Below are 16,366 nucleotides of genomic sequence, written 5' to 3'. Positions count from 1 at the left end.
CTATAGATCATGTACTATATATAATGTATCCATAGAATATATAGATCATATACTGTATATAATGTACCCATAGAATATATAGATCATATACTGTATATAATGTACCCATAGAATATATAGATCATATACTGTATATAATGTACCCATAGAATGCATAGATCATATACTGTATATAATGTATCCATAGAATATATAGATCATATGCTGTATATAATGTATCCATAGAATATATAGATCATATACTGTATATAATGTATCCATAGAATATATAGATCATATGCTGTATATAATGTATCCATAGAATATATAGATCATATACTGTATATAATGTATCCATAGAATATATAGATCATATGCTGTATATAATGTATCCATAGAATATATAGATCATATGCTGTATATAATGTATCCATAGAATATATAGATCAAATACTGTATATAATGTATCCATAGAATATATAGATCATATACTGTATATAATGTACCCATAGAATGTATAGATCATATACTGTATATAATGTATCCATATAATGTATAGATCATATACTGTATATAATGTATCCATAGAATATATAGATCATATACTGTATATAATGTACTCATATAATATATAGATAATATACTGTATATAATGTATCCATAGAATATATAGATCATATACTGTATATAATGTATCCATAGAATATATAGATCATATACTGTATATAATGTACTCATAGAATATATCGATAATATACTGTATATAATGTATCCATAGAATATATAGATCATATAATATATATATAATGTATCCATAGAATATATAGATCATATACTGTATATAATGTACCCATAGAATATATAGATCATATACTGTATATAATGTACCCATAGAATATATAGATAATATACTGTATATAATGTATCCATGGAATGTATAGATCATATACTGTATAAAATGTACTCATAGAATATATTGATAATATACTGTATATAATGTATCCATAGAATATATAGATCATATCATATATATAATGTATCCATAGAATATATAGATCATATACTGTATATAATGTACTCATATAATATATAGATAATATACTGTATATAATGTATCCATAGAATATATAGATCATATACTGTATATAATACCACCCACCTTCACTACTCCCATGTCATAATATTATTGGAAGCACTAAGCCCGGCTCCGGCTCCAGTCCGTGTATTACCCGCGATCTCCGGCAGGAGGCGCATGACTCACTGGGTTACAGCGGCTGGTGGGCTGAGACAGTGACATCGGCTTCTGCAGAGGAGATAGAGCTGGAGGTTCGTTCATGGGGTGTGGGGGAGCGGAAAATATCGATACTATATATAATGTATCCGTAGAATATATAGATCATATACTGTATATAATGTATCCATAGAATATATAGATCATATACTGTATATAATGTATCCATAGAATATATAGATCATATACTGTATATAATGTATCCATAGAATATATAGATCATATGCTGTATATAATGTATCCATAGAATATATAGATCATATACTGTATATAATGTATCCATAGAATATATAGATCATATGCTGTATATAATGTATCCATAGAATATATAGATCATATACTGTATATAATGTATCCATAGAATATATAGATCATATACTGTATATAATGTACCCATAGAATGTATAGATCATATACTGTATATAATGTATCCATATAATGTATAGATCATATACTGTATATAATGTATCCATAGAATATATAGATCATATACTGTATATAATGTACTCATATAATATATAGATAATATACTGTATATAATGTATCCATAGAATATATAGATCATATACTGTATATAATGTATCCATAGAATATATAGATCATATACTGTATATAATGTACTCATAGAATATATCGATAATATACTGTATATAATGTATCCATAGAATATATAGATCATATAATATATATATAATGTATCCATAGAATATATAGATCATATACTGTATATAATGTACCCATAGAATATATAGATCATATACTGTATATAATGTACCCATAGAATATATAGATAATATACTGTATATAATGTATCCATGGAATGTATAGATCATATACTGTATAAAATGTACTCATAGAATATATTGATAATATACTGTATATAATGTATCCATAGAATATATAGATCATATCATATATATAATGTATCCATAGAATATATAGATCATATACTGTATATAATGTACTCATATAATATATAGATAATATACTGTATATAATGTATCCATAGAATATATAGATCATATACTGTATATAATACCACCCACCTTCACTACTCCCATGTCATAATATTATTGGAAGCACTAAGCCCGGCTCCGGCTCCAGTCCGTGTATTACCCGCGATCTCCGGCAGGAGGCGCATGACTCACTGGGTTACAGCGGCTGGTGGGCTGAGACAGTGACATCGGCTTCTGCAGAGGAGATAGAGCTGGAGGTTCGTTCATGGGGTGTGGGGGAGCGGAAAATATCGATACTATATATAATGTATCCGTAGAATATATAGATCATATACTGTATATAATGTATCCATAGAATATATAGATCATATACTGTATATAATGTATCCATAGAATATATAGATCATATACTGTATATAATGTATCCATAGAATATATAGATCATATGCTGTATATAATGTATCCATAGAATATATAGATCATATACTGTATATAATGTATCCATAGAATATATAGATCATATGCTGTATATAATGTATCCATAGAATATATAGATCATATACTGTATATAATGTATCCATAGAATATATAGATCATATGCTGTATATAATGTATCCATAGAATATATAGATCATATGCTGTATATAATGTATCCATAGAATATATAGATCATATACTGTATATAATGTATCCATAGAATATATAGATCATATACTGTATATAATGTACCCATAGAATATATAGATCATATACTGTATATAATGTACCCATAGAATATATAGATCATATACTGTATATAATGTACCCATAGAATCTATAGATCATGTACTATATATAATGTATCCATAGAATATATAGATCATATACTGTATATAATGTACCCATAGAATATATAGATCATATACTGTATATAATGTACCCATAGAATATATAGATCATATACTGTATATAATGTACCCATAGAATATATAGATCATATACTGTATATAATGTACCCATAGAATGCATAGATCATATACTGTATATAATGTATCCATAGAATATATAGATCATATGCTGTATATAATGTATCCATAGAATATATAGATCATATACTGTATATAATGTATCCATAGAATATATAGATCATATGCTGTATATAATGTATCCATAGAATATATAGATCATATACTGTATATAATGTATCCATAGAATATATAGATCATATGCTGTATATAATGTACTCATATAATATATAGATAATATACTGTATATAATGTATCCATAGAATATATAGATCATATACTGTATATAATGTATCCATAGAATATATAGATCATATACTGTATATAATGTACTCATAGAATATATCGATAATATACTGTATATAATGTATCCATAGAATATATAGATCATATAATATATATATAATGTATCCATAGAATATATAGATCATATACTGTATATAATGTACCCATAGAATATATAGATCATATACTGTATATAATGTACCCATAGATTATATAGATAATATACTGTATATAATGTATCCATGGAATGTATAGATCATATACTGTATATAATGTGTCCATAGAATATATAGATCATATACTGTATAAAATGTACTCATAGAATATATTGATAATATACTGTATATAATGTATCCATAGAATATATAGATCATATCATATATATAATGTATCCATAGAATATATAGATCATATACTGTATATAATGTACTCATATAATATATAGATAATATACTGTATATAATGTATCCATAGAATATATAGATCATATACTGTATATAATGTATCCATAGAATATATAGATCATATACTGTATATAATGTACTCATAGAATATATCGATAATATACTGTATATAATGTATCCATAGAATATATAGATCATATAATATATATAATGTATCCATAGAATATATAGATAATATATTGTATCTGTTGCAGAGCGGCAATATTAAATCCCACGATCTCCGCTGGTATTAAAGGTAAATCCACAGTCAGCGCTGAAAAGTAAGGCAATATCCCAAATCCCCCAGTGACCGGACGAAACACAGTTCTGGGAGTCAACTGAGGTCTTTATTCACAGCTTCCAGTATTTATGCAAGTCCCCATGCAAGGGGTAACACAGTAAGGGACTACATGGGGGACTTAACATTTGGAGCAATTCTCCCATCAGGCACTGCTGCACGAGAGGGACACTCCCACTGGAATACACCGTCAAGTGGATTATCCCTCCGTGCAGCAGAACCGGCATTTCACATTTAAATCCATAACTCCAACAATATTCACATTATTTGCACGAACAGACGTTCGGTAGATAGCTGGGGTCTGAGTGCACATTTCGTGTGAATTCGCTCAGATCCCAGCTAAGATAACCGAACGCCGCACGAAATACATTTACTTATTCAATTCGTTTAAAAGTACCGAACACCGATGGGGAACCACAATAGGAGAAGACCGGAGCTCCCGAACGGCCTGGAAGTATAGCGGTGTTCATGTCGTTGAGTAGCCGTTTTTAGTTCCACGCGCTCGACGACCAAACACCGCTGGGGAGACAAAGGATCCAAGATGGCCGACCACTGCGTGGTCGGTAGTCGAACGACGGCCACCTAGGAACACACTTAATTGCCAATTGCAACAATGTTGCAATCTGGTAATTGGTGCCACACGACCCTCAGTGTGTGGGCTTGGGTTCGGTACCTAATTCGTTTCAAGAACAGCCGGTAAAGTTGCTGTTTGTGAAGCGACCATGTAAATGCTAGTGGCTTTCGGCTGCTAGTATACGAATACCATAGGAATACAGGCAAACATACATTTCAATACAGAATGCAAATTACTTTCAAAAACAATATGGCAGCAATGTTTAGGACAACCTTTAGAGACCCAGTTTTATAGTCTGAAGTGGCTAGGTTTGCCACAGTATCCATGGAATGTAGAGATCATATACTGTATATAATGTATCCATAGAATATATAGCTCATATACTGCATATAATGTATCCATAGAATATATAGATTATATACTCTATATAATGTATTGTGACCTTTATGGGCAAAGCAACACAGTCCTCTAGGGTAACAGGCATAGAACAACAGTCTCTGGTGCAAAAAGGGTGTGGTTTATTTATAGCGTGCACAAAATCCATACAGCAATCAGTTTGTTCAAAACTGCAGCACAACAGAAAGGAAAATCTACAAAATAAATCCTAGCTCAAATTTGAGCACTAACTAAACATAAAGAAATGTCCCTTACTCACCAGGGTAATAAACTACACAAATCAAAAATAAGCCTTGGTTTCACCAACCTTTAGCACATTGTTTAGATGCTGCTCTGCACAGACCTGCTCTCTCTCTGCAGGTCAGATTGTATCTGACTCTTTCTGCGCTGAGACCTGCTAATTAAAGCCTCAGCAGTTGCTAATTGGGCAGGTGAATGAGTATAGACTATGGAGGATTCTGGGTCCTAGATACCTTCCTTCTATTACCCTCCCATAGACTCTGTCACATATCCCCCCCGCCAGCTTAGACCCATCGGTCGTAGCGACCTTTGACAACGAACAATGGACTCTGGATAAACCATCTGCATTCCCCTGGTCTTTACCAGCTCTATGCTCCATAGAGAAGTTATATGGCTGAAGACTAAGGAACCACCTAGTTACTCTGGCATTTGTTTCCTTCTTATGTCTCATCCACTTCAATGGCGCATGATCTGTGACAAGTTTGAACCTTCTCCCCAACAGATAAAACTTAAGTGTTTCCAGTGCCCATTTTATGGCTAAGCATTCTTTCTCAACCACTGAGTATCTCTGTTCATGGGGATTCAGCTTCTTGCTCAGGTACATAATGGGATGTTCTTCTCCCCTGTGTACCTGAGAAAGAACCGCTCCTAGGCCCACATCAGACGCATCTGTCTGTACCACAAATTATTTTGTAAAGTCAGGGGCAACCAAAATTGGGTCAGCACACAAAACCTCCTTCAGGGTACTAAATGCCTTCTCTACCTCGGGAGTCCACTTAATCATAACTGGGCCTTTTGCCTTAGTTAGTTCTGCCAACGGGTTTGCGATCGTAGCAAAGTTAGGTATGAATCTACGGTAGTAGCCCACTAAGCCCAGAAATGCCAGAACTTGTTTCTTTGTCACAGGACGTGGCCAATCCACAATAGCATCTACCTTACTTTTCTGGGGTTTCAGGAGACCCCTCTCAATAGTGTAGCTCAAATACTTAGCCTCCTCCAAACCTATCGTACATTTGGATGGATTGGCAGTTAGACCTGCATCTCGTATAGACTTTATTACTGCCTGAACTCGGGGAAGGTGTGTTTCCCAATCTGTACTGTGTATAACCACATCGTCAAGGTAGGCAGCCGCGTATTCACTATGGGGCCTAAGGATTTTATCCATCATTCTTTGGAAGGTGGCAGGTGCACCATGCAACCCAAAAGGTAAGACTCTATAGTGAAATAAACCATCTGGTGTGGAAAAAGCTGTTTTTTCTTTGGCCCGCTCCGTTAAGGGAACTTGCCAGTAACCTTTAGTCAGATCTAATGTAGTCAGATATCTGGACCGTCCTAATCTCTCTATTAGGTCATCAACCCTAGGCATGGGATAAGCGTCAAATTTAGATATCTCATTTAATTTTCTGAAATCATTACAGAATCTGATTTCTCCATTTGGCTTGGGTACCAACACTATAGGATTACTCCATTCACTTTGTGATTCCTCGATAACCCCTAGCTCAAGCATCTTTCGGACCTCTGCTTTGATGGCTTCTTTTCTGGCCTCTGGGATTCGGTAGGGTTTTAAGTTAACCCTTTTTCCAGGTTCCGTAATTATGTCATGTTTAATAACATGAGTCTTTCCGGGTACTGGAGCAAACACATCCCGATTTCTAAGAACAAACTCTCGGACCTCATTTCTCTGATGAGGTGCTAGAGTGTCAGCAATGTTAACCTCTGGTACTTTGTCTACTTTGGTCAGAGGAACTTTATCTGTCATGGCCATCAAGGCCTCTCTGTCTGTCCAGGGTTTAAGTAAATTTATGTGGTATATTTGTTCGGGCTTTCTTCTACCAGGTCGTCTCACCTTATAATTAACCTCATTGACTCGTTCAATGATCTCGTATGGGCCATGCCAGTTTGCCAGGAATTTACTTTCTACCGTGGGGATTAGTACCATAACCCTGTCTCCAGGTTGAAAGACCCTAAGTCTAGCATTCCTATTATAACTAGCTTTCTGGGCTTCCTGAGCTCTCTCCATATTTTCCCTGACAATTGGCATTATGGCCTCAATGCGATCCTGCATTTGTGCCACATGTTCAATAACACTCCTATGAGGCGTGTGTTCCTGTTCCCATGTTTCCTTCGCAACATCAAGGAGACCTCTAGGATGTCTGCCATATAATAATTCAAAAGGTGAGAACCCTGTGGAAGCTTGGGGGACTTCTCTGATAGCAAACATTAGATATGGGAGCAAACGATCCCAATTCTTACCATCTTTATCAATTACCTTACGGAGCATTGCTTTTAATGTCTTATTAAATCTTTCCACTAACCCATCAGTTTGTGGGTGATACACTGAGGTTTTCAATTGTCTAACCTTCAATAAGTTACATAGCTCTTTCATCACTCGTGACATGAAAGGAGTACCTTGGTCTGTAAGTACTTCTCTAGGTAGTCCAACCCGGCTGAACATAAACATTAACTCTCTGGAAATGGTTTTAGCTGAGGTATTCCTTAAAGGTATAGCTTCGGGATACCGGGTAGCATAATCTAGTACTACCAATATATATTGGTGCCCCCTAGCGGATTTAAGTAAAGGACCAACCAGGTCCATAGCAATTCTTTCAAATGGGACTTCTATAATGGGAAGAGGAATGAGGGGATTACGGAAAGTTTGGAATGGAGCCTTTCTTTAGCATTCTGGGCATGACTTGCAAAATCGCTCTATAGCAGAGTAAATTCCTGGCCAGTAAAATCTTCTTAGTACTCTCTCCCTGTTTTTTTCAATCCCAAGATGCCCCCCAATACATGGCTGTGAGCTAGTTTTAAGACTAGGTTTCTGTGGGATTGAGGTACCAGTAATTGCTCAACCTCTTCAACCCCCCTCCTCTCTACTCGGTAAAGTAAATTATTTTTTTCTGCAAAATAGGGAAGGGACAATTGGGTTTCCGGGTTAACAGGAGTACCTTCCACTACCTGAACATTGTTACGGGCAGCTACCAATGTTTGATCCTCCCATTGGGCAGCCCTAAAATTTCCTGAGCTAATACCTAGATGATGGAACTCCACCTCTTCCCTTAGATTGTCTACTTGGGAGGAATCACTTTCATTGTGTTCCCCTTCCTCACCCAAACATACGACAGTGGGTTCATTTTCACTATATTGCTCCAAATCAATCGTAGAAAAAGGGAAACCATTCTCTAACCCCACTGTTTCTGCCTCTACCTCTGTACGTTTATCCTGTTTTATTACAGTATCTTCCCAAATTTTCCGAAAGAGGGGAAAATCACGCCCCAATACAGCATCATAAGGCAATGATGGTACCACCCCAACTCTATGTTTTATCACCCCTACCGCGGTAGCAAATTCCACCTCGGCCGTGGGATACGTGTGGGTGTCACCATGTATGCATATTATATCCAACTCGTGAATTTTATCAACTTGCTCACTCTGAAGTAAAGATCTCTTTACCTGTCACGTTCACAGTAAATGATGTGGAACACAACTGCAGATTTCTTAGGACTTTGATCTTTTATTAAGACACTTAGATGGAACTGAGACTTCAGTTCCAGAATTACAATTACTGTTTCTTTAAATAATAAACGGTTTGTCTCATTTAGCATTGACAAGGTTCAGAATTCATTAGAGTTCGTTATTCTTGTTAACAGTTCAAATTATAAGAGATTAAATACATTGGAATTATCAGTAGCAAGAATGGTGCAGCAAATCTTAAATAGTACTTGTTTTGAGGGATGCTGTAGCAGGCTTGCTGAACAACTTAACAGCAGACTTTAGTATGCAGAAATAAGATTATCTGTAGCAAGACAGGTACAGCTGAACTTGAATAATACTTGATTTGAGGAAAGCTGTAGCAGGATTGCTGGACAACTTGATAGCAGACTTTAGTATGAAGAAATAATATTATCTGTAGCAAGACAGGTACAGCTGAACTTGAATAATACTTGATTTGAGGAAAGCTGTAGCAGGCTTGCTGGAGAACTTGATAGCAGATTTTAGTAAGTTGAAATAAATCTTTAGCATTGTTAGCTCTTAACTCAGAGACTGTAAGTTACTTAACTTATAGAAGTAGAGGGATTGTGTCCTCAGCTCTCCTCAGAGGCGGTTGCTTCAGTGAATGCTTGCCGAGAGTGCTGGTAGTTGTCTGTGATGAGGAGAGAGGATGGGGACTTGAATATTCCTCCAGTCCGGTCTAGTAGCGAGTGGTCGTCTCAGCGAGGTATGTGAGCCGGTGAGTTTGGCACGGTACGCGTTTCAATAATCCAGCGTCTATCAGCTGGTGCGGTCGCATTAAATAACAGACCGCGGCAATGGGGGTGTGGCTAAGCTCCGTCAAACCCGGAAGTATGAGGAGTGCTTGCACACTCCTCCCCTCCATATTTACAGATTTGACATGATTAATACCACCAGTACTTGTTAAAGCAGACATTTGTGTGTATACCAACATTGCACCATGTTTCTCCCCCCTCCCCAAATTACATTCCATAGGTTCATCAGTCTGTGGACAGTTATGTGCAATATGTCCAATCTCCTGACATCTATAACACTTTATCTCTTTCTCAGTCTGGCCTTGTGGCCGGGTTGGGAACCTGGGTACCCAATTTTCCAGGTAGTCAGTCTGTCTATGGGTCTGTACAAAATCTTTTTTCCCATCGGTTTCTTTAACCCACCCGACTTCTTTGAAGGTATCCTGTTACCTTGCAATTTGGCATTGAGGTAAGGTTCTTTACTCTGAGTTTCATTAGCAAACCGGTATCTCTCTGTCAAGTTCATCATTTCTTCAGGGTCCTTTGGATCTGCTTGACTGACCCATTTCCGTAGCGCTATCGGCAGACTCCTGAGGAAGCGATCCATAACCACCTTTTCCATGATTACTGCAGCAGAGTTGATTTCTGGCTGTAGCCACTTCTGGGCAAGTCTCAAGAGGTCATACATTTGTGACCTAGTAGGTTTCTCGGTATCATAAACCCAAGCATTATATCTTTGGGCTCGCACTGCAGGCGTAACTCCTGCCGTGTTAGTATTTCCGCTTTCAATCGGTCATAGTCTTGTGCTTGGCTGAGAGGCAAATCATCATATGCTTTCTGTGATTCTCCACTGAGGCAAGGGGCTAATAATCCTGCCCACTGACCTGGAGGCCATCCTTCTTGGGTAGCAATCCTTTCAAAGGTTGTCAGGTAAGCCTCCATGTCATCAACCTCACTCACTTTATGTGAAAAGTCAGTAACTCTAATCCGGCGCCCCCTATCCATAGTAGGGGTAGTTACACTTGACAGCATGGTTTGTTGCAAAGCACTTGTTAGTTTGTCTCTGTCTTCCCACTGAGTTTCCATAATGCAGTTTATTTGTGTGGCCAATAAGTGGTTTGTCTCCTGTGGACCGCAACAGCCTGTCGCTGTGTCTCCATGAGGCTACCGATCTGCGCCGCTGTTACACGGTTTGTGTCTTGCTGGGTAGTAGTGGCCTGTACCAAGGCTTTTACTAATTCTTCCATCTTGCTTGTTGTTGTTTTTTTTTTCAGCCACTTGCTAAATACCACACACACCACACCTGCAGGCCTCTGTTTCAAACAACCAGTCTCAGTTTGCAGAGTCGCAGTACCTTAGGCCTCTATACCCACAGACTGTATAAATGTGCTTTAAATGCCCGCATTCTCCACCATCTTGTGACATTTATGGGCAAAGCAACATAGTCCTCTAGGGTAACAGGCATAGAACAACAGTCTCTGGTGCAAAAATGGTGTGGTTTATTTATAGCGTGCACAAAATCCATACAGCAATCAGTTTGTTCAAAACTGCAGCACAACAGAAAGGAAAATCTACAAAATAAATCCTAGCTCAAATTTGAGCACTAACTAAACATAAAGAAATGTCCCTTACTCACCAGGGTAATAAACTACACAAATCAAAAATAAGCATTGGTTTCACCAACCTTTAGCACATTGTTTAGATGCTGCTCTGCACAGACCTGCTCTCTCTCTGCAGGTCAGATTGTATCTGACTCTTTCTGCTCTGAGACCTGCTAATTAAAGCCTCAGCAGTTGCTAATTGGGCAGGTGAATGAGTATAGACAATGGAGGATTCTGGGTCCTAGATACCTTCCTTCTATTACCCTCCCATAAACTCTGTCACAGTATCTATAGAATATAAAGATCATATACTGTATATAGTGTATCCACAAAATATATAGATCATATACTGTATATAGTGTATCCATAGAACATATAGATCATATACTGTATACAATGTATCCATGGAATATATAGATTATATATTATATATAGTGTATCCATAGAATATATAGATCATACACCGTATATAATGTATCCATGGAATATATAGATCATATACTGTACATAATGTATCCATGGAATATATATATAGATCATATACTGTATATAGACTATCCATGGAATATATAGATCATATACTGTACATAATGTATCCATGGAATATATATATATATAGATCATATAATGTACCCATAGAACATATAGATCATATGCTGTATATAATGTATCCATGGAATATATAGATTATATACTGTATATAATGTGTCCATAAATTATATAGATCATATACTGTATATAATGTACCCATAGAATGTATAGATCATATACTGTATATAATGTATCCATAGAATATATAGATCATATACTGTATATAATGTATCCATAGAATATATAGATTATATACTGTATATAATGTATCCATAAATTATATAGATCATATACTGTATATAATGTACCTATAGAATATATAGATCATATACTATATATAATGTATCCATGGAATATATAGATCATATACTGTATATAATGTATCCATTGAATATATAGATCATATACTGCATGTAATGTATCCATAGAATATATAGATCATATACTGTATATAATGTATCCAGGGAATAAATAGATTATATAGTGTATCCATGGAATATATATATCATATACTGTATATAATGTATCTATAGAATGTATAGATCATATACTGTATATAATATATCCATATAATGTATAGATCATATACTATATATAGTGTATCCATAGCATACATAGATCATATACTATATATAGTGTATCCATAGCATACATAGATCATATACTGTATATAGTGTATCCATAGAATGTATAGATCATATACTGTATATAATGTATCTATAGAATGTATAGATCATATACTGTATATAATATATCCATATAATGTATAGATCATATACTGTATATAGTGTATCCATAGAATACATAGATCATATACTATATATAGTGTATCCATAGAATATATAGATCATATACTGTATATAATGTATACATGGAATATATAGATTACATACTGTATATAATGTACCCATAGAATATATAGATCATATACTTTGTATAATGTATTTATGGAATATATAGATCATATACTAGATGTAGTGTATCCATAGAATATATACATCATATACTGCATATAATGTATCCATAGAATATAAAGATTATATAATGTATCCATAAAATATATAGCTCATATACTGCATATAATGTATCCCTAGAATATATAGATCATATACTGTATATTGTGTATCCATAGAATGTATAGATCATATACTATATGTAGTGTATCCATAAAAAATATAGATCATATAGTGTATCCTTAGAATGTATAGATCGTATACTTTATATAATGTACCCATAGAACGTATAGATTATATGCTGTATATAATGTATCCATAGAATATATACATCATATACTGTATATAATGTATCCATAGAATGTATAGATCATATACTGTATATAATGTATCCATGGAATATATAGATCATATACTGTATATAATGTATCCATAGAATATATCGATTATATACTGTACATAATGTATCCATGGAATATATAGATCATATACTGTATATAGTGTATCCTTAGAATGTATAGATCATATACTGTATATAATGTACCCATAGAACGTATATAGTATATATTGTTTATAATGTATCCATAGAATATATAGATTATATGCTTTATATAATGTATCTATAGAATATATAGATCATATACTGTATATAATGTATCCATAGAAAGTATAGATCATATACTGTATATAATGTATCCATGAAATATATAGATTATATACTGTATATAGTGTATCCGTGGAATAAATAGATCATATACTGTATATAATGTATCCATGGGATATATAGATTACATACTATATATAATGTAACCATAGAATATATAGATCATATACTGTATATAATGTATCCATAGAACATATAGATCATGTACTGTATATATTGTATCATAGAAAATATAGATCATAAACTGTATATAATGTATCCATAGAATGCATAGATCATATACTGTATATAATGTACCCATAGAATATATACATCATATACAGTATATAATGTATCCATGGAATATATAGATCATATACTGTATATAATGTATCCATGAAATATATAGATTATATACTGTATATAGTGTATCCCTAGAATAATAACAGAATATACTGTATATAGTCTATCCATAGAATATATAAATTTTATTCTGTATATAGTGTATCTATAGAATATATACCTCATTTTCTTTATATTGTGTATCCATAGAATATGTAGATTATCTCCCTAGAAGGCATACTGCCATACTGCCACCAGGCTGATCTTTATCTCCTATCGCTCCTCTCACACCACACCACTCTTTCAATCCTTACCCTGGCTTCCTGGCCCCTACAGGTGTCAATTTAAAATTCTAACCCTTACCTATAAAGCTCTAACCAACTCTAGCCCCTCTTATATGTCTTCACTGATTCATAGGTATGCCCCCTTTTGGTCTCTCTGCTCTACTGGTGACCTTCTCCTGTCTGCTGCTCTCACCCTTACTGCAAATTCACGCCTGCAAGACTACTCACGGGTGGCTCCTTTCCTTTGGAACAGCCTAACTAGCCCTGTCAGACTCTCCTCTAGCCTTCAATCCTTTATGAAGTCCCTTTTCAGGAATGCTTATGGCCTCCAAGAGTAACTTCTACCTCTCAACCCTTCCCCTCGCTCTCTTCTAAAGATCCACACTCCACTCTCACCTCCAGTTCTGCTACTTTCCCACTATTTGCTGTGTCCCTCAATACCCTTCCTAATGTGTTTTTATACCTCACCTCCTCTAGACTGTAAGCTCCTTTGAGCAGGGTCCTCAACTACCTATTATTCCTGTTACATTTGGCTATTGTCTCATTTGGTAATTTCCCCTCTTATTGTAAAGCGCTGCGGAATAAGCTGGCGCTATATAAAAAATAACCAACAATCATAATAATAATATCTAGCCTACCCTAACTACCCTAACTCCTCCCACAGTTTTAACACTACATAGACAAAAATTTACCAAAACGTGCAGATTGTTCCTGATCGGATTGCTATTACTTTGTGGAACGTTTCGCCGAATGGTTCACGGAATATCGTCGTTCTTGTGGCGAAATTTGTCCCATAAGAATAATTGGCAAAGCTAGAGTGGGAGCTGGCAAAAGCTGAAAAATCAGGACATGATTTCTAAACTGCCACCACTCCCTCATTTTCAGGCCCACCTACACAAATCTTATATCAAAACGTTCAGCTATCCCTGCTGCCACCAAAAATGTCCACAGCTAAGCCATAGTCCTTATAGTTTTCACAATATAACCATTTGTTTGCAACTCACGCAGTCCATTGACATTCATTGAAACTCCACTCTGCAAAGCTCACATTTGAAGGGCAATTTCTAAACTGCGACTGTGCCTTCATTTTTAATACTTCAGAGACATACTATACATCACAATGTAGATCTGGGTCTTGTGATTCTCACAATATAAAGCTCTTCGATGTAGGATGTATAGTTTTTAAAATACGACCGTTTGAAGATGGAAACCGCAAAAATACTCTGACCTGTGCCAGGCTGCAGCAGCAAGTGATGTCATAGACAGGGCCTTTTGCACCTGCTAATGTTTTTATAACTGTATGTTTTAATGTTACTGTGAAGCACTTTGGGCAACAACGTTGCAATTAAATGTGCTATATAAATAAATAATAACAGTTACTCCTCCCACTCCAGTTGTAGACTACTGGTGGAGGCAAGAACACTTCACACAATTTCCCCAGAAATTGTAGCTTTTCTAGGTGGTCTTGCTATGCAAGAACACTTAATAATAATATATATGTGAGATAACATTAAGTGGTCTTGCTATGCAAGAACACTTAATAATTATATACTGTATATCAAGCATGTCAAACTCAAAGGTAGCACGGGGCCAAATAGAGGCAGTATAAAGAGAAAATAGAAGGGGACCAAGCGCAGATCCTTGGCGGACTCCAACAGAGACAGGACAAAGGGAGAAGGTATCATTAGAAAATGAGACACTGAATGAGCATTGGGAGAGATAGGAGGAAAACCAAGAGAGGACATAGTCGCAGAGACTGAGTGATTGAAGGGTTTGGAGAAGGAGAACATGGCAAACAGTGTCAAAGGCAGCAGAGAGGTCAAGAAGAATTAGTATGAACTAGTGTCCTTTGAATTAGTGACTTTAATAAGAACAGTCTCTTTAGAGTGGAGGGGGAAGAAGCCAGACTGAAAAGGGTCAAGGAGAGAGTTGAAATTGAGGAAACAAGTCAGACGGGTAAAGACAAGTAAGTCTTTCCAGAATCTTTGAGGAAAAAGGGAGCAGGGATATGGGACGATAGTTAGAAGAGGAGGACAGGTCAATAGATGGAATATATAGATCATATACTGTAGTTGTGATGGAAGCCCCAGTGCCACTGAGTTTTGGAGAGGCTTGAAGGCTGGTTCCAAGAATCCCTAAAAGGGCTACTGTCACTGTATGGTCCTCTATGCTTACTATGGACCTCTGGTGATCAACTGGACTTGTTTTACAAACTGAGCGCCTAAACAGTAACTACCCT

General features: G+C 35.5%; 1 protein-coding gene across 2 annotated transcripts in view; it reads left to right on the top strand.

The window, feature by feature from the left end:
• Positions 1–2,363: 2,363 nt before the first annotated feature.
• The window catches only part of RERG (RAS like estrogen regulated growth inhibitor), a 147,420-nt gene continuing 133,417 nt past the window's right edge, over positions 2,364–16,366 (top strand). Inside the window, exon 1 of one of the 2 annotated variants that reach the window (XM_063446610.1) lies at positions 2,364–2,483. The gene's annotated coding sequence lies outside the window, so the exon portion shown is untranslated. The remainder of the gene's footprint in view (positions 2,484–16,366) is intronic. The other variant, XM_063446609.1, reaches the window with a different exon arrangement.

Source organism: Pelobates fuscus, chromosome 3 (genome assembly GCF_036172605.1).
Source record: "Pelobates fuscus isolate aPelFus1 chromosome 3, aPelFus1.pri, whole genome shotgun sequence".
NCBI classification, from domain to species: domain Eukaryota; kingdom Metazoa; phylum Chordata; class Amphibia; order Anura; family Pelobatidae; genus Pelobates; species Pelobates fuscus.
The sequence above is the reverse complement of the archived record's forward strand: the minus strand, read 5'-3'. Positions and strand labels throughout refer to the sequence as shown.